Here is a 20,727-nt window from a genome sequence, read left to right on the forward strand (position 1 = left end):
GTCCAATAAGCAATGGAAATTCCCCATTGCTTATTGGACCCTATATTGAATATATTGATATATTTTAGAAAAAAAAGCTTTGTGGCCAACACATGTGTATGATACTGACACGTTAGTTCAGCAGGATAATCTCCACGTAATAACAACATTTTTGGAGGGTTATGTAACCGGCAGGAATACAAATCGAACATAATGCTTTCAAGGGTCGCAAGGGTTGGGCGCCACCACCAGTAAGCTAAAGGCGGACTGCTTTATTTAGGTTGAATGACACAAACCAGCAGTGGAGATGTGGGATAATTACTGACTTGTTTTATGTCGTAGCACGGTACGTAAAAATTCTCTTAAGCTTGTGTTAACTACAGACCTAATTTCAGGCTTCTGAACACAAACATATTCAAAAAACATTGACTTTGAGACAAGGGAACCTTAAAGTGGTGACATGCCCCAAACAAATATGTCCGTGTTTTAATACTCATTACTGAACAACTATTTTGAAACTGTTATCAGTTAGTAGTATTTCTTCCTCTGTGCAAATGAGAGAAAGTGACTTAGGTGAATTAGGTTTCTGGTGTTTGCACGTTGTGAGTAACATTATTATGTCACCCTGACCAAACAAACACCACAGGGAGGGATTTTGTATACGCTTTGTCAATTTCTCTGTTCCACAATAGCACCAAGACAGACACAAATGTAATGAAATAGTCCAAAGTGAACACATAAGTCTTTGGAACAAAACCACTAAGAGACAGTAAATGTTTGCTGCTTACCACTTTGAGAAGCAATCATCCCCTCAGCCATGGCCTATTCTTCTCTCTCTTCTTCAGCTGTGGTTCTCCCTATTTTCAGTCTTTTGTCTGGAAGGAGAGGAGAGGGAACAGGTAGAAATAAAAAGGAAAAAACGATGTGCGAGTATAAAATCCACAGAGAGAATCAATACATAAAGTTCCCGATTTCAAACATCTTGAAAACATAATGCTAGGAAATTAGAAGAACACACAGTAAAAGAGACAATAAAAGGTTTTTTGATGCAAATAGCTTCGCGGTATGGTGAGTTTTCAAATCACATTAAAAATCACAGGATATATACATCTATTCTAATTTATTTCAAACTAAGCAAGGCTTACAGTGACCTGAGTCCTGGTTCGATTTTTTTTAACAGAAGTTCCTGATCTTTTTAGAGTCCCGAGCAAACAGTGTGACCTACGCAATGCACACTGGCCCCTGCCTGCTCCTCTCTACTATAATGAGTCCCCTTATCCAGACTGCAGGAGGAAACACAGAGGATGGTGATTATGCAAAAGGCGTGCCTGAGTTGGTAATGCGACGATGAATAAGAAAGAGAGAAAGGAGACAGTTATCTCCTTAAAGTCCAAAGGCAGAGAGATAACACAAAAAAAAGTTTGACTCAGGACACTCTTGTTAAAATCATTCTTGACACCCTGTGCTATTAGTACGCCATTAAGAGTTCAAGGACAATGGCTGTCCTGTTTTTTCATCATTTATCCGTTGGATCCCTTTGTTAAGCCTGAACCCAGATCCTCACGATGTCCACAGAATATTGATGCACTGTGAGGGGGTGATTTTCCTGACTTTATAATAATCCTCTTTTATGTCTGCCCTTGATATAACAGATACACCAAATACATTTGATAATCCAGAATGAAAAATCCATTAAAAAAAATCCAATTACCGGTATATATACTAGAGTCTATCATAAGACATCATTTTAGCCAAGCTGGCATTGCCAAAAAGCGGAAATGTCATTGAATTATGTTTACGCATTTATGGTACCCAGAGTATTTAGTATACATGTAGTAGTACATAATTTGTTGACACAGTGCCACCAATAGCACACATGTAACGATCTCAACAACTGATAAATGCCTAAACCATGTATCCTCCCATCTTTAGCAATTTGTTGACCTATAGCACAAGGTCGACTTTTTTGGTCACTGAAACAAATACTGCCACACATATCGGATTCATTGCCATCAAATATAACATTAATCCCCCACATGGGATGAATTGGAATACATGTGATGATCACCTGACTTTTTCATCCAACAGTGCCATCAGACCAAGATGGCTGTGGTCCTATTCTTTGTTAAATTATAAACTTATTGAGACATTCACTGTTGCAGTGTGTAAGGCCCGTTTGTGTAAAGCAAATGTACATTAAAGTGGACCTATCATGCTATATTTGAATAATATAGTGTAGGGCCATACCTACTGTATATAAGGCATATTTAAACTTTTTATTTTTCAAAATACCAAACAGATCATGCATTTTAGCCATTCCTCATTTCGCTCAATTTAACACTGTCTTTGCATGGGCTGATTCTGAGAGAACAGCACCATCTACAGGCCTGGCATATGTACTACAGCCTCTCCAGCGCTTTCAATGTCCGTGGCTGTCTCCTCCTGATTGGTGGAGTTGGCCCAATAGCCGTAGCGCCACTTCTGTGACGTCATAAAAGTGTTCAAATCTGGATCAGTCTGTATCAGATCCGTTGCAGCCCCTTTTTAAGAGATTTGGGTATGGAGGAAAATAGAGAGGGTTGTATTTTCTGACACTTGGTGAGTTCCCTGGAACACCAGGGACACATATTCATGTATAAAAGACGTACAAAAGCGCATTTTGTATGATAGGTCACCTTTAAGGCACTATGTTCACATTGTATCTCTCTAGTTTTGTAACAAACTATCCATCTATATTTACTGATCATTGGTGTAAATGAATACCCTTTAATTATCAATCTGTCATCTCTCGCCTCAGCATAAACGTTACAAACTACTCTGCCTACCAGACTGCTTGGCCCTGAATCGTAAGGATGCATTAATATGCCATTTGCCACCTGGAATCAAGATTCACACCAATCAAGACAATAGTGTCTCTCCTTAATTATGTGAACATAAAGCTTCTTAATATGCACGAGCAGCTGGATGCTGTTATAGACATCAGAGCTTCATCAGCATTTGTTCTTAACTACCACAGCCCAAATCCAGGTAATTGGTACTTTATTCTGTAGTATTGAGAGGGGCAGATGGGAAATGGTATGTTTTTGTTTCTCTCTTCCGTTCTCACTGATGAGCTGAACTAGAGAAAATAAAAAAAGGTGAGAGGTGAGAATCTCATAGTTCAGAAGTATGCTTTGAGGAGGACAAGGTTATAAGATAATATTTTTATAATCATCATTAAAAAATGTATAAGATTTAGTTTGACTATATTTTTGTTGAGAATATGACTCTAAAACTTACCTGAGAAAAGTTTTTGGTAAGAACATTTTGAAAATAATAATGTTTGTTAAACTAAACAAACATTCAACACAGTGTGATGTTTATACATTTAGTGTAATGTTTTAATTGTAGTCCTTTGCCAAAGATACACTTTATGCCAAAATGTATTTCCTTCCAACTAGTGATACACTGCTAATAAAGCAGAACCAATTACCTTGCACAGCTGGGCATGTTTTATATGTTCCTTTCGATCGCAAGCTTTTGATTGCTTGTAAATACACGCCTGATTTATACTTCTTTACAGTGTAAAACGCAGTGGGCCCAATGACAGGAAAGCAATTAATCACATTATTATGCCAATTAAGAAGTTGGTCTGCTCCAGTGAAGGTAGAAAAAAGCAAGGGGATTGAAGATGTGAGAGTGAAGCCCTCCAGGAAGTGAATGTAAGCCATTAAAATACATCCATCACTCCCCTCGTTTACATAGAGACACGGTCTTACATGTATGTGCGTTTTTTTTATGGAAATGTTGAACCAATTGGCCTCCTGTAACATAACCATTTTTTCATAATATGCATTTATTTGAAAGGAAAAGGATATTTATGATTGTCAAGCACACTTTACATGACCCTGGTTGCTGTTGTTAAGATCATACGATAAATGACAACATCTCCAATTATCACCTTAGAATAAAGATAAAAACCAAGAGATTGATATATGAGACTGAGCATATATTATTTCACACTGCATTATGCCATGAAATCTTCAATAACATCAGCAGGGACTACTCTGGAAAATCATTACATGCATACTAACTCTTAAATCTACTTCGAGGTTCACATGAGTCCCTTTCAACTTGGACTTCAGCCTTCACTTAAAACTACATACGTTTTTCTTTAAGCCTGAAATGTGAAAAACGTTATGATATTATAACGCTTGGAAGAAGAGAAATGTGATGAGTGGTTTGTATTTTGTCAAGTAGTGTTTTGGTAGCATTACAATGTGTTGTTAATTAGAGGTGCTGTTTACTAATGGAAATAAATAGTAACTTTCTGCAACCACATTTCAAACCAACAGAGCGTTGAGTAAGAAGATGGATTTTTTTGACTTGCTGTAAGCTAACTAGGAGCTAAGTACCTTTGCTAGCATGAAATCGATGAACCCTCCACACAGTCAATGTGATCAGGGGATCTTTGCATCCATATGGGAGCCTTAATGTTGTCTTGTAAAATCAATAACTAATCAGAAATGTCTACTACTACTAGCCATCTCCTATTGATGGAGGTAGCCTGGCGTTACAGCTGTTTCTTCAACCATTCACATAGGTTGCTGTGCCAGTCCTTCCCTCTGCCCTTCTCTCCTTCCCTCTTCTGGCTAACAACAGTGGACAGTATAGATTATACTGTAATCAATTTAAAACCACTACCACTGATATTAGACACTTTAAATGCTTTTCAAACCAAAAACAAACTTTAGAATTGACTTTTTTAAGGAACTTGAACTACTACACAATAAAACCCACTATATTGAAGCTTTGCTTGACCTTCCATATGAATTTATGGTCAATCTAATCTCTGCAATTAATGCTTGTTATTTATAGTCTTCATTCTGTATTCATTCATTGTGTTTAAAAGGGCTTTGCTTCCCCTCCATGCTGGAAATGGTACGCTCCATTATAAAATACTATAACCCAAAAGTAACATTTACTGTGTATACACCAGACTCAGATCACATTCAATTTTCCAATAAGGATTTGGCTAGTGCATTTAAGCACGCTCAATAACGCTGCTTTACTTTTCTGTCCTATTGGGAGTTTTGCAAAAACAAACAGCCCTCTAGGTAAACCTCTTCACATCAATCTTTCATATGTAGTTTCAGGGATTTGTGTGATTTTAACAGTTCTGTTATCTACCACCTGGAGTCATCAATTGTAGTGATCTGTCAACAAAAGCAGCAATTCAAGGTATCACAAATCTATGATATATATAGAACAGTATGCATGATGTTCAGTAAACGACCAGTCAAAATCAAAGGATCCAACGTGTTTTTAAACGGAGCAGAAATATAACTAGTCTCCCAGTTCAAGTATCTTGGAGTCGTATTGGACTCAAACTTGACTTTTAAGAAACATCATTATTAAGAAAGTATCAAATACTTATTGCAGCAGTTTGCATACATTTGGTACCCCTGCTGGTCTAAGAGTGAGACAAACTCATTCAGTTAAAATTCATTAAATTATGTCTGCCACCTTATATATTTATATTTAAGGCTTTACTGACAATAATGTCACCTAATGTTATTGATTTAAAATATCAATATTGTGGCTTTCCAAGTTAACATTGATTGATATGACAGGGATTACATCAGCATATACTTCTGCCAGGGGATGCCACCCCTCAAAATCTCTTGCCACCCCATGAATACTTTTCTAGATCCGCCCTGGTTACGCTTGACACATTTTGTAATGTTTTAAGTGTTCATCACTGTGCATTGTCCCTGCCAAATAAACGATTAAATAAAATGATATGATTTAAATGTTGAATACAATCATCTCTATTGATGGAGGACAGCTTTAGGCTGAAGCAATATCTGAAAAAAAGCAGCCATGAAAAAAGGCAAGAATACATAGAGGTGGTATTAGCAACAATAACAAATGTACTTACATAACTTAAATGTCAAGGTAAATGCTCAATTATATAAATGTGCACTTAATGGTGTGTATTAATGTTCTGAAAGGACTATATGTTACCACTTTGTAAATGAAACGCTAAGTTTGGCCCTTAATAGAAGCAAAGTATAATCAATATATTTTTGATAGCAAAAACTGGTCATATTATTCCTAGGTAGGCCTAATAGCTTTCTGGATATTTCACACCAACACATGCCAAGGTTATCTGTTTGTATGCGACGCGTGCATGTGTTTTTGTACCTACAGCCATACACATTCTTTCATTTTCTTTCACTGCATTCCTATTTAAATGTCCAACATGTGTCTGCATTATTACATATTCTGTTTGTGTGTGCTATGTACATTTGCACACACGCAGATTGTATTTTGTGTCTGTGCGCTTCCATTTTGACAGTATGTTCCTTGAGGGCCTTTGAATCAAGTGGAACCATTTTGACTTGCCTTGGCTTCGGGGTCGCAGCATGACTCCAGAGAGGAAGAGAAAGAGCACAGCGGCTGCGTTAGTGGGGAAGAGAACTACACCACCACATGCTCCCGATCCGCTTCTCTTAGCCGGCTCACTGGCCCATACCCCGCCTTAATAAGATGCGGCAACACACACAGACACATGTAGCACGTCTGTTCTAATTATATTGGAAAGCTCTCCTGTCTCCTCCTGCACCCCCTGGTGGCACAGATATTCACTCCAAAGGCTTTTTGTTTTTCCAAAGGGTAAAATAACAAACAAAGTCTGTCATGTACAATGGCAATTAAAACAGAAAAGAAACAAACAAAACCAGAGCAAACAGCAGACACAGTAGGGAAAGGGCAGTGTGTTGTGCTATAGCTTATAGGTATTTCCATATGTTTACATTCATGGTGCTTAAAACAACATTCTTTGATAGACAGATACAATGTGTTGCTCTCTTGTTGTTCTCTACCTGCATCTTTCATTACCTTCTTTAGCATCTGTGTGACACTTTCTCTGGGGGAGACTGGATTACATTCCAGCATGATAAACTTAACAAGGGAAAGAGGAGTTGTAACAAGAAATGTTTTAAAGCTACACTTTATTGCTCAGGCATCAGATATAAAAAATATCCTTGTGTCAATCGCCCTCAGGAGTTGAATACTGCTTAGATGATTATAATTGTGCAGCCAGAATACATCACTAAGTAAACTAATGTAGCCTCTTGAATAGTAGTTCAATTTCTGGCCATTGTTTGTCTATGTTAACATATTTTCTGTAAAATGACAAGTGAGTAGGATAGACATATTTGATTTGTCTTTCTTTTCACTTCACTTGAACTTGTTAGTTTGTTACCATGTATTGGGTGTCTTAATAGCGGGTACTTTAGGTAAACTTGTGATGTATGGAGCTCCTTTGCCAGCTTAATTACGTTATATTGGTTCTGTGTTTAATTACTGTTGATTAAATTATAGATGCATGAAAATAATTAATCTGGCATTTGAACAAATGTACACTTAATGACAAAATTAAACTGTTAATAAAACTAGTTGTGGATTGTTAATTATACCTGCAATTTATTATTTCACCTCATTATTCTGTATTTTTCAAGGAATAATTATCATATTTGTAAATTGCTCTTTTTTTAAAGTCGTTTACACTATTTATTTACTGCATATGCATTATCTTTTTTATCCAATTAACAAAACGTGATTTAACAGAGTTAAATATAGTTTCACATGTCTTGTATTATACATTATCTTGTATTATCTGTTGCTTGTATAGCTAACTGACTGTGTAACATCCAGGAAGGTGGCTATTAACCTCTACAAGGAGCTAATGGTAAGCACTATGGGGTCATGACATGGAAATCACTTGAGTTAAAGGTAAAGTTGACTTAGCTGCTGAATACTTTTTATGCTCCTCGAATTTCAAACAATAAGTGTACCACGAGAACAAAAGTAAGAGTGCACTTAACCATTTGTCAAATGTGTTCTTAATTCAGAGAAGAACAACATTAAGAAACAAAAAACAACAACATAGAAATCAACCAGAATAAAAAAAGATTGAACATGAACACAAATAAATTTATGGCAAATCTTTGACAGGTCTAGCAAAAAAAGTGATCAAATCTTCTAAAAAGGCAAACATTCTCCACAGGCACGTTCCATTGCACAACAATAGCATCCAGTGTCACGTCATAAGAACTTCAAACCAAGCTATAAATAGACTGACAGGTACACAGCAGCCCGGGCGGCACCTCCACCCCCCTGCAGGGAGCTTTGTTCCACCTCCAAGCAACTGTACACCATTTCAAAAATCTTCTGCTGAGCAATTGTCATCATATGGGATCCTTTTCTCACTTAAGATCACTGCAGTTATTACATGAAGCATGCTTTTTCGATATCTATTCTTCTCTCTACTCACGGATGTACATTTTGGTGATAAAATGATGTTGGGCATTTATTAGTGTGGGATAAATATGGGCTCTTGTGAAGTACCGATCATCATTCGATGCTAGCCAACTGACAGGTTGGCAGGTGCAGCCAAAGTGCTTCACTGCCTCCCCTTGAGCTACCCATAGTGGTGACTATGAAATATGGACAGCAGCAAATTGAGATTCATCAGGCACGCCTGCCTTGCTCACTGAAATCTATATTCAATTTTGGAGCATCTGTCATAGCAGTGGCAGGCTGAGGCATGCTGGGATTGAGAATCACTTAAGTGTTCTGAAATTGTACGTAGTGGAAGAAATCTCTCAGTCTTTTTCTCCGTCTATCTCCCTACCATTCTACCTCTCTTTATTTCTCTGTATTTGCATTCTAATTCATATACAAATTATATTTTTGCACTTCTTGTCTTCATTCAAGTTGCTACATTATAATGATTCGTATCACAAATGACTTTCCATCTACAAATTCCCATCTCATACCAAATAAGCTGATACGCTTCATTTTTCAGTACAATCATCAGTACATTCTTATGTGTTTTCATCAGGTTTAAGCTATTATGCTACCACTGGAATAATTCTGATAGCATTTCTAAACCCCTGATAATGACACAGCTAGCTACAAAAACAAACTACTTACAATCTGCGGTAACATAGTAAGCTCAAGTCCAAGTAAGTATAGTCCTGCTGATCAAAGGATACTTGTGAATGAATGTTCTACAATACAGCATGGGTGTTGCTAAACTTCAAATTGCATTTGTCCAAGGTCTTTTTTACTGTTGCACGTGACAGTGAGAATGCATGGACATGGCGACGGAGAAGAAGGAAGCATGAAATTCTTAATTCTATGGCAACGCTCGGACTCAATTTCCTTTTTTCTCATGCTAATAAGACTTTATGATTAAAAGGAAATGATTGGTTAATTATCTGCTGAGAAGTGAAGCAGAAAGGTCAAGGTTGCATCTGCAGGTTCATTCTCTCTCTCTCTGTAGAGTGGGTCAAAGTGAGCTAAGATTTCTCCTTACAGACCATTAAACATATGCTGAGATTCTGTCCGTAGGCGTGCAGTTAAGAGCTTAGTGACGTGCTCAAGGACCTGACATGAGATTGAACGCGGGGCTTTTCGGCTAAGGACCTGCACTCTCACCGGCTGGCTCCCTTGATTCCACAAATTCTTTGTTTTGATGATTCGGTAAATAGGAAGGCGGTGGAATCTATTGCGCTTATCCGCTGACCCGTGCTTAATTCAATATAAAAAAAACCTTGGCTTGCATCGCCTTTGAAATTGCCATTTGCTACGTTCTGACCCTTATGTTGGTTGTAGATTCTAAAGGGGTTACAGAGAAAATACAGTTTTTAAGAAAGTTTACAGTGGGTATACAGTACAAATAAATATATACACTGTAGACTCTCTGCAACATACAGATATATCAGTATATCGTAAATCGGTGATACATGTAATAAATGTTTCCTCCGCTGATCAATAAGGTCAAACTACAACAAAGAAAGAATGATGATGTTACACACTACCACAATGCTCTTTAGTTTCAATATGTATGCTTTGCAACAATAGATACATACATATTGGTGCTAAGCCTGTTGCCAATATAAATGAAAATAAGCATACAAAATGGCAGCCGGGCTATTTCAAGTGATATAACATGCAGGTTTATGTGTACTGAGGCAATTCAGTGAGGGAGGCCCTCCATCTGGTATTGTTTAAATGTGAAATGGTTTCCATCTTTAAGGCTTGTCGTCAGTCTGTCCCTAGCCACGGAGAATGCATAATGGCACCAGTAAAGCTCTTTATTAGTCCGTGAACAATGAGCCGTGTCGGCTGATCAAGGCTTCTTACTCCTAAACAGTGGAATCCAAGGAAATACAAATCAATAGCAACACTTCATTTGGATTATGTGTACAGCTGAACACACCATGTCAGAAATACATTGTTTATGCTACCCGTTGTGTTGCACATTTCCACCCTCCAAAGAGCTACTCATTTTCTCCACAGGCTTGTCATTTAAGCCTGAGCTATTAGCGAAAAACATATAGGTGTTAATTTGCACATGTTAAATTATGTATGCAACAATGTTCACATTCCATTCTTCAAACAATTAAAAGATTATTACTCAGGACCAAACTCAAATTACAAGCATGTTCACATGTGTCATGTTTCAGTATGCACGCCTGCAGGTCTTTAAGGAGATTTTAATTGTAGTGTGTTGAAGACAAGCAATGCAATGACAGATGTTACACTGATGTTTGTTTTTCTGCCATCAGCTTATTTTAACAAATGACACAAGTGCAAAGTGGGGTTGTTATCAGTGTCAGGCAATGCCATGCCAAATCCAATCTCAAAAAACACCTTGCACATTCTGTCACTCATCTCTCCATCAAAGAGCCTACAGTACATTGTGGAAATATGTAACCATGGAGAAACAGAGACACAATGTTCTCAGCCAAATGTAGAAGGTTAAGGGAATGAGGAGGACAAATTATTGGGGAGATAAATATAAAGAAAGATGATTAAATCTGTCTGATAATGTTAGCCTTCCATGATAACTCATTTATATAGACAGTCCCTGATGAATTCAATACAACATGTACAGACATGTCTAACTGTTCATAATGAAGACTGTATTTCTAGTACGTGTCTGTCTCTGTGATTGTGTGTTTCACATGCACAATTCTAAAGCCATAATCCCCTTGTTGTTCAAGGTTGGACCCATGGTAATTTTAGAAATCACTGTGTGTGTGCTGGCTGTTTATATCGAGATTATTTCAGCATCAATGTGTGAAAGATAATCAAACTACAATTTATGATCTTTGAAGAGATCAATCTCTTGACTGTTATGCTTGTTAAGGCATGGCATAGGTCAGAGAATATCTCTGAAGCAATAATTCCTGGGGGAAGGGAGGATATTGTACCACTCGCTGCTCTTTGAGTGGGGCCTCTGCAATCTGCCGGCCTAAGAACTACACTCCCTCATTCTGTATGCATGCAATGCATCAAGTAAAGCTGGAGGTATTTTTGTCATAACTTATTTATTTCCTAAGTGACTTTGTGGGGCTACAGTATTTACAAGTCACTATGGTACATTATGTGTTGATCTTTCAAATTATTTGCTACAGTGCTCAAGGCATCGCTCACTAAATCTGTGTGAACAGGTATGTTAATGTGGGCCGGAGATATAAATAGGTTTCTGTTCAGAGAGGAAATAGTGTGGCACCTGAGATAACATGCCATTTTTTTCAGATGGCAATACTAACTACTTGATTCCGAGAAGTGACCTTTAATAAAGCTGATTTGCTCTGTCTTGTCTTCCAGTCATTTAGGGGCTTATATCTTGCCCGAAGAAAAAAATAGTAGGTGCGGTATAATCCATTGAAAGCTACTGCCTACAACCACTTTCCCTGCTATGCTATGTCAGTAAATGAAAGCAAAACATTATGCTGCTATCTTTTTACAGTTTTCCTTTTGCTCAGATGACTGCTCCGGGATCAGTGCAGTCCCTAAGCGGAAGGGAGCTGAAAAAGGTCACGACTGGGGAATGAGAGAATGGTGAGAGCCAAACACGCTACATCTCTCCATTCAGCACTTTGCTTAGAGATTGAGTTACAAGGGTACATTACTGCGTCCCAGAGCTACCCAGTCGCTGGCTTTATGTACCCACCTCTAACAGAAAATGGCTTTTTTTGTTACAAAACAGAACGGAAATACCAGCCCTGTCTCCAAGAAAGCAACTACAGTCTCGCACATAAATATGATTTACCAGGAATGTGCTATGTTTTTATACAACTGTCTAGAATGTATGGCTATGGTTCTGCCTATAATGGAGACGTATACAGAGAGGCAGGTGCTGGCAAGAAACTCTTATACTCCTGCAGTGCACAGTCAAGGCTGTAGATTTCAATAAGATGCTATGCTTTCATTAGCCTGCATTAAATACACCACTTAGTCTTTGTTGCTGTCAACAGACTAATGGGGATTAAGTAACTTTGCTGTGTGCAAATGTTAGCAACACTACTGTACTGGATGGCTTGTATTTACAAAAACAACGTCGGATTATGTCAAGGTCAAATGTTAAGGTTAAGACTCACAAGCTCATTAGGGAAATACATAATGGGGAAGATGTCAGAATAAACTGACCTTTCCTAAAAAGGTACAATCCATGTGCACCTTTTCCTCTGCAGACACCTTTAAGGAAATTGATTTACTTTAGATAACCACAGGTCAGGATTTTCAAGGAAGAAGAAAGTCATTTGGCCACTCACATCAACAGAATATCTCATTTCTCCGATAGCAATTACATTAAAGGAAGTGAATGCACGGTTAGATAAACATAGTCAAGTTTTGTCAGTGTAATCCGTTGTAATAATGTATGTGGCATTGTTTGATTTATTTGATAATGCTTTGCTAAATATTTTATAATGTATTTTTTGAAAAGTTGGAAGTTGTTATACTTTAATATTTGTCATATCTGGATATATTGTGTTAACGTGAGTCATTTCATTGTAAACCTACTTGAACTAATCATGTATTTTTAGTTTTATTTTTTGTGTAAAAACATAAATTGTGTTTACATTCAGCATGGTTGTATCCCTGAGTTCAAATAAATCTGCTGTGCGCTTTAACTTCTGGTTAAACATTTACTTATTACAGTAAAACTATATATTTGTTATTTCAAATAATGCATTGTGAACAGCCAAGTTAGATCACTAGCAGCTTTTCCGTATTTGCCATTTTGACGCATTCCCATGTCTGCTTTTGAATTACCGCCGCAAACAGGTAATCCCCAGAATAGCTTGAAATTTAAAGCTGGATGCTAATTGTATAGCAACATGTGTTTCCTCTGGAATTCTGATGTGTGAGTGTGGTGCAAGAAATGTCGTTGGGGCACTAGTTAAAACATTGCTCCACTGCACTACTTGTGGTTTATTCTTTTTAATTATAAAATATTCACAATTATTTTGGGTGTAACTAATGAAGCTCAGCGTATGTTCAACCAGGAAGACCGTCTTTACTCTTCATTTACTATTCCCAAGTAACTACTCTCTCACCTCTCAATAACTGATCGGGGGCATCACTCGCCACCTTAACCAATCACTTCGCTCTATTCCCAAGAGCATATCATAGCGCTCTGCTAAACCTTTTAAATCTGCTCTCCCCCCTCTGACAGTTGTCATTTCAGGTGATTCGACGCAACCCTCCTCCACCCCTTTTCACCTCCTGTCCCTCAGAATCCAGGGTCAAGCTAAGCCACTCCCCTGCAGACCGAACCCAACCATCCATTCACCACCACCAGTGTCTAGACCCCAGGGGGGTTTTATCGGATCGGTTCTACGACTGACACTTCCTGCACAACGGGGCCTAATCGCCAAAATCACCATTACATTCATTTGTGTATCTCTGCAATAAATATGTATTCTTACATCAAAACCGTCTCTCCTGATTGAAATTGCTATGGCTTTAGTTCAGCATTGTCAAATGTGTTGTTCACATTGTAATCCAATCTCTATAATCTGATACTGTTTTTATATAAACTCTTCCTTTTTAAGAAATATATAGAGTTAGAAATGATAATACAGGCAGCATCTGAAACTATTTGCATTTCTAAGCATTTAGGAAGCACAATTTACTTTGGCATCTGAAGCATTCGTAGAATAGGTTTCACCTGGTCAGAAAAAGCCCTAGCACTTTGTCAATGAGTCACAGTGGAATTAATGCAGCACTGTGGAAATGGACTCAATGTGACCCCTTCTGACTATTGCCAGGTCTTAAAATAGTAATGCAGTGAGCCCAGTGAGTTTCTATCATACATGTAGACTGTCATGGGGAACCGGTGGTGAGTGGGCGAGCTGCCTCTGACATGCCTTGTTAGAAATGTCTATCGATAATAAATGAGACTCTACTGCTGTCAGGGCACAATCCTGTAATTGGTGGGCTGGCAGAAAAAAAAGAGCAGAGCATGAACTCTGTGTGAATCTGTGTCTTAAATAGATAACAAAAACATGTGCTCATGGTTACAGTTTCACCAGATTTGACTTGACTCGTACACTGTCTCATTCTGTGTGTTGTTGCATGGCGCCACATGTAGCTCTGTTGTCTTTGTTGGTTCAGTGCTTGTTCTGAAAGTCGTAATATGGCTGCACTTTTGCCACCAAGACGCCCTACTGAACCATACATTTATAGCAGCTTTGAAATGATTCTGTTTTGTCGGTGCTCACATGTACCTTTGTAGGGATCCAGACTGACATCATTAGTGCACTAAGTGCTCCAGAGAATGCTGAGCCAATTAACCAGCTGCCTGACTTCTGGCAATGTAGTGAACAAATAAACTCTCCTTCCCACTACCTTGACTCTGTGTACAGCATCTCATCTCAGTTAAGTGCAATGGAGTATGATTTTAATATTTTATTATGTTTCCGTTGTATTGTGAGATAGAAGCTTGCAATTAATTGCTTATTAAATCAACATTAACCTTATAACACCATTTGCTGCAGAAGAAAACCACTGTGGCAGAAGAGGGATATTCTTTATGTTTTTATTTCGCTCCCACACCATCTCCGTGTGGTCTTGTAAAGAGAGGAGGTGGGTGTAAAGACATGACGAGAAGCATATCTATGAGTTAACTATTTTGATTAACTTAGAAGTGAATTTTGTTCCAACTAAATATCTGTCACTTACTGTAATTGTCTGCTTGTTATTATTAACACGTATAGAGTTTGCTACTTGGCAGTACCTGTATTTGTATATAAACATGTGACATGAGGCTGTCAGTTTTAATTTAATAACTTATCTTAATTACTCAATGTATTGCAGCAAATTATCCAACACAGGTCAATACAAAAATGTTTATGCTCGAAGAGGTTTACTATCCTATTCAGAAAAACATTTTTAACAAGCATTTTTTTCAGTCCACCAGTTTATTAACCTGTTTTTCACAAAACTGTGTCTCAGGGCTTCTTAACATGTAATGACCTATATGTGTCATACCACAAACTCAGCTGACTGACGATACAAACCATATTCACACTAGAGTTATTTCATTGAATGAACCCAGGTTTATTTTATATAGATTATAATAAAAACCTTTCCATTAACACACATACTATCCGGTTTGTCCCAACCTACAGACTCTGGATCTTAATTTGAGAATTCAATGATGAATAAAGATGAATAAATCTGTACAAATGAAAGAAAGATTTATCTAAAATCCCCACCTTGTAAAGAGAGCAGGAAACTTCTCATTATTGTACTTTGACCAATTACTCATAGACATAATTTAACATTTTCATTGCAAACTGTCTTTTTAAACGTACTTACTTGTACTTTATAAAGTTAAAATAAGTACTGGGCTCATAGCTAGATGTAAAGCCATAAAACAGAAAGTGCAGATTAAGCCTTCAGGTCACTAAGTCTGGAGACACTTGGTCAACATTAGAGAGTGGCTACCCAATACTCAAGAAAACCACAAGCTTTACAAAGCGGGAGGTCAAGGTTTCGACATGCGGCTTTCATTTCAATGCTGGACACAACGCACACAGACACACACCAGATAAATCACACGAGATCAGATTACCTACCTGTTCCCCCGTTGACCTTGCTATTAACAGCTACTGTTGTTCAACGGCTGAGAATTTAGCGGCATGCTAACAATGCTTCCACTCTCGAGAGTTGTAGTTTCAACCTTGCATCGCCTTGCTCCTTAAACTTAAGCTCTCCGTAAATTGCTGAATACCAGCCCTTGGAAATAGTGTGTTTTACAATTTAGACTAAAACAGGAACACATTTGTACAAACCCATGAACTAATCCAGCGCACTATGTATCTTATTACGCTGCTCCTGAGGATTGAGGAGATTTCTTTTCCCCATTGAGCACATTAACAGAGAATCAATTTGTCAGCAAGCAATGGAAAGAGGGGGGGGGGTGTCATGGAGCATGGGATGGAGGTGGAGTTTTGCACTTTGGGTATCAGGTGTCAACTGCACTTTTTCAAGGAGACGGTAATGCCAGCGTGTGGGGCCTACGTGCAAATTAAATGGAGAGACAGAAAAATGCATTATTGATCAGGGTGATGCCAAAGTGTCTCGCTCACAGCACGGGATCAGGTTTAGGTGCAGGGTAATTAATCCACAGGCCTGAATAAAAGTGGAGGAACTGATCTGCACCCACTCCTTCCCCCGTCTGCCTTTCTCTTTGTTCAAATGTCTACTTCATTCAACACAGAGAAAAATAGGTCGCTAGCTCGTAGGCAAAACCGGTGGAAGGCACCACTGGGATAGCTAGAACACACACATGCTGTTTCCTACGCATACATTCTCACACAAACAAAAATAGAAAAGGAGGTGAGAGACGGAGTGATGAGAGATACAAAGAGCACCTGGGCGTTTTTTTCTGTCAAGCTGAGCAGAGCAGGTGTCCATTCGAGTCTTTCTTCTGTAATTACACACTGCAACATGCTATTACCACATGCATTGCGTGCATGTAAATGATATACTAGAAAAATGTTACAGTCATGTTTCAAATTATTTAATCGTTTTACTTATCCTGGGTCCGCCCACAAAATGTGTTATATTTGCCACCGTCTAAAGTAGCTCTAAGGTGAAAACTGTTTTCAGATATATAAAGCTGCTACACTATATAACAAATCCATCACTTTATATTATTCTGATAAAATGATAGTTTCTTTCAGCTCCACAAAGAGTCTTCAAAATCAGTCTTCCTCTTTTTATTAAAACTTCTATTCAATTATCTTAGAGCTAAACTCCATCATTGCATTTTTTTTAACTTTTTTAAAAGGTTTTAAAATGAACAAAACAGCAAGAAGTCACAGGAAGAGATTCACCTGCAGACACAACACAACATATATAAGTATAAGGGTTCGATCCCAGCCCGTGCAGTCAACATGTTGATGTATCCTTGGGCAAAATACTTAACCCTGAGTTGCTCCCGATGGCATGGCCAACGGTGTGTAAGTGTGTGTGAATGTTAGGTCCTAGAGCAAGTGGTACTCCGTATGAATGGGTGAATTGTAAAGACTGGATAAAGCGCTATATAAGTCCATTTACCATTCCTGCAGGTTTCACCAACTCAAATGTAAGACTTTTTAAGACCACTTTGAATATAATTTAAGACCTATTTCACGGCAAGAAAGTATGAAGGAACATTTCTATGAAAGAAGAAATACGTCCCATAATACTTACAAAATAATTGTATTCATGTTGAACATAAGAACGATGACTGAACATAACAGCATAACAGTACACAGAACTGTGTTAGCGTGTTAGACAAAAAGTGTGTATGTGTGTGTGTCTCTGTGTCGGTGTGTGTGTCTCTGTGTATGTGTGTGTGTGTGTGTGTGTGTGTGTGTGTGTGTGTGTGTGTGTGTGTGTGTGTGTGTGTGTCATACTTGCCAACTCTCCCGATTTTCGCGGGAGACTCCCGCATTTCTCCCGATTTCTGACAAAATCAGATTTACTTACGACCGTTTCCACTCGGACTTTAATACAGCTACACCATTGTTTGGTTTCCATGGTAGCGCGTTTCTTTAGCAGCGCGCGCACAACTCAAAGTCTGAGAGGGTGAGGAAGATGAAAACTTTTTATTTTTAATGACAATCAAACATGTGGGAAGAGGGGGGGCGGCGCCCCTAGCACCCCTATGGGCCGGCCGCCACTGCTTTTAACCCTGATTAAGATCTGCAAAAGGCAAGAGTTTGTTATTTCTTTACACCTAAACTCAAATTTGTACTAGAAAAAATTACGTACAAAGCTGATTTCACTGGCTTCAGAAAGCTGTCATAAATGGAAGAAACTACAGATTTATTTTAAGGCCTATAAATGGTAACCAACCAGATTTTCTATAGCTGAAACCCATGTTTTCACTTCATTTGGTGCATTTTCTAAACATTCTGTTTAGGCTGCTGTGCAAGTGACATTGAAATGTGAAAAAAAAACTCTCAAATAATGCTTGAAAGCAGACGGGATAAAACATAGTCATAGCACTTATTTTGTTCTTTCTTTTAAATACAATTATTTATTAAATTCACTTATAATTGTAATGGAGCTTTCAAATAGAATCATAGAAAGTGTAATTATACCAGTTGACAGATAAATTGAGCATTTGACTGCATGTTTTAGTGTGCAAAGATACAAATAGATCAACCAGTGTCACTGGGGATGAAGTATTGTCGTTAAGGTAATAGGCTGCCAGTAAATAGGAGGTTTAACACGTCCCCTCAACATCTGCCACGATAATGGCTTCCCTTATCAAAATGGAAAAGAACAAAATAATTATTCCCTGTTTATCTCCAAAACAATTGACTATAGAAACACTTTAGAAAATCTATCGTCAAAGTATTTATAATTGTTGTCAATCTAAATGAGCGTAAAAGAAAGAAATAACAAAAAACAAACACAACATATCTTAGTTTCCTGTCAGATAGGAACACCTGTACTTACAATGATTTATATGGCGACGTTGAGTGATGTCTACCATAGGTGCTGATAATGAGAAATGTATTGCATTGGGATATATTGATACATTTAGGGTTATAATAAAAAAGTTCCCATTTGCAAGTTTTATCTTCATCTAACATCACCACAATATGTGTGGGCTGCCTGTCTGCTTCTGTCTCTTTGAATGCTAATCACCCACATCCACTATCTCTGCCAACCACAGTCTTGTATTTAAAGTCTCTAGTGCATTTACAAAAGAAGACTATTTTCTTTAAGCCATAGTCACGCAAAAAAAAAATCTTTGTTGATCTAATAGGCCCTGTTAACATAATCTCTACCACGTTTTTCAAACACACACAGAGACGGACAGAAGTCACACCAAAGCGTCCACCTCTAACACTACCTACATTTATTCCAGGACAACTGATCTATCCATCTTTCAGTATGTCACCCAATTAAAGCTTTTGGGCCATGATGAAATGAACCAATTAAGCGGTGCACTTCTGCTTGGGCAGAGATGCATCTCTTAATGAGTGAAATTCGCTAACAAGAATACCACGTCCCTATCGCCTCTCGCCCTCATTATCATAGAGCTATTAGCCATCACTCATATCCACTAGCGCTCACACTAACACCCAGCGAACATGCGTTCATGCATGTGTTCTGGTGAATCATAATGCACTAACACTTGAGTAACAGATGGTAGATAAAATTAGATGAGCATAAGTTGCATAAAAGACCAAACTTGACCCTGGGAAAAAAAACTAAGTGAAGAAGATGAAAGGCAATTTCACAGTGAGTCATTTGTGTTTTTATGCCCATTCTACATTAAAAGACATTTAGTTTGAATCTCACACATCCCAATAAGAACCCTCTTGAGTCATGTTTCTAATTATTGCAAATATTAGATTCTCTAATCTTGTTCTGGGTGCCATGACTCATCACACATTGTAATCAATATTATTTACAATGTTGCTTAACAGTAGAACCGCCAACAGGTAAATTTTACCCGCAGCTGTTCTTTGATTGTATGTAACTTTTGTTCAATAACATATTAAAGTCTCCCAGTCCGTGACTTTTCCTGAAAGTGTGTTATGTAGCACCCTCTGTTGTTAACAGTTGTCAATATGAAGTCAGATTGAAAAAATCGCACAAAAAAATGCCATTTATACCTATATCCGCCAGCGGGTAATATTTACCCCATAGAAAATGCAGCGTAAACATGACGTGTTGCTATAGCAACGCCTTTTGTCTACTGCGGTTCCTTATAGATAGAGAGATAGATAGATAGATAGATTGAGAGAGAGAGATAGATAGATATATTGATAGATGGATAGAGAGAGAAATAGACAGATAGATAGTTATAGATAGTGTAACATCTTGGAGAATACAAGATCTTGGATGACTGAGCTCACGTTGAGGACGTAATGCATGTGTGCAGGTTACGTGCCAGTTGAATAAAGATGGACACTCGGAATAAGAAGTAGTCCGCGTCGTCTATTTATGTAGACAATTATATGTTCATAGAACAGAACATTACAGATATATCGATAGAGAGAATAGAAGATAGAGAGATTGAGAGATTTTTACCTCAAACAAAACACAAGTCTAACACCAAGCGTTTAAATCAGCACTCTTAGCGATATTTTAAACTTCATGCTATCTGCACAAACTATATCATATGACAAGCTGAGAGTCCACAGATTCTATTGGTATAAATGTCATCTCTGTGCGATCAAAACTCACTGTTCTGTATGATAAATAAAATAACATTGTACCTTGAAAATCTATAGCGGGTACATTTTACCCGTTGGCGGTTTTAGGTATACAGCGACCTCTGGCGGTTCTAGTGTTTTAATAGTAAGTTACGAAAAAAGTCATAGAAAAAGTCAAAGTATAGTATGCAAAAAAGATTGCATGGTCTTTGCAACATCTCTGCAATGT

General features: G+C 37.9%; 1 long non-coding RNA gene across 2 annotated transcripts in view; it reads right to left on the bottom strand.

Moving 5' to 3' along the window:
* Positions 1–773: 773 nt before the first annotated feature.
* Positions 774–20,727, bottom strand: part of LOC104964518 (uncharacterized) — a 136,491-nt gene continuing 116,537 nt past the window's right edge. For both annotated transcript variants that reach the window (XR_800428.1, XR_800427.1), the window contains exon 4: positions 774–854. This is a non-coding gene — a long non-coding RNA (uncharacterized lncRNA). The remainder of the gene's footprint in view (positions 855–20,727) is intronic.

Source organism: Notothenia coriiceps, unplaced genomic scaffold (genome assembly GCF_000735185.1).
Source record: "Notothenia coriiceps isolate Sejong01 unplaced genomic scaffold, NC01 NC01_scaffold00037244, whole genome shotgun sequence".
Classification (NCBI taxonomy): domain Eukaryota; kingdom Metazoa; phylum Chordata; class Actinopteri; order Perciformes; family Nototheniidae; genus Notothenia; species Notothenia coriiceps.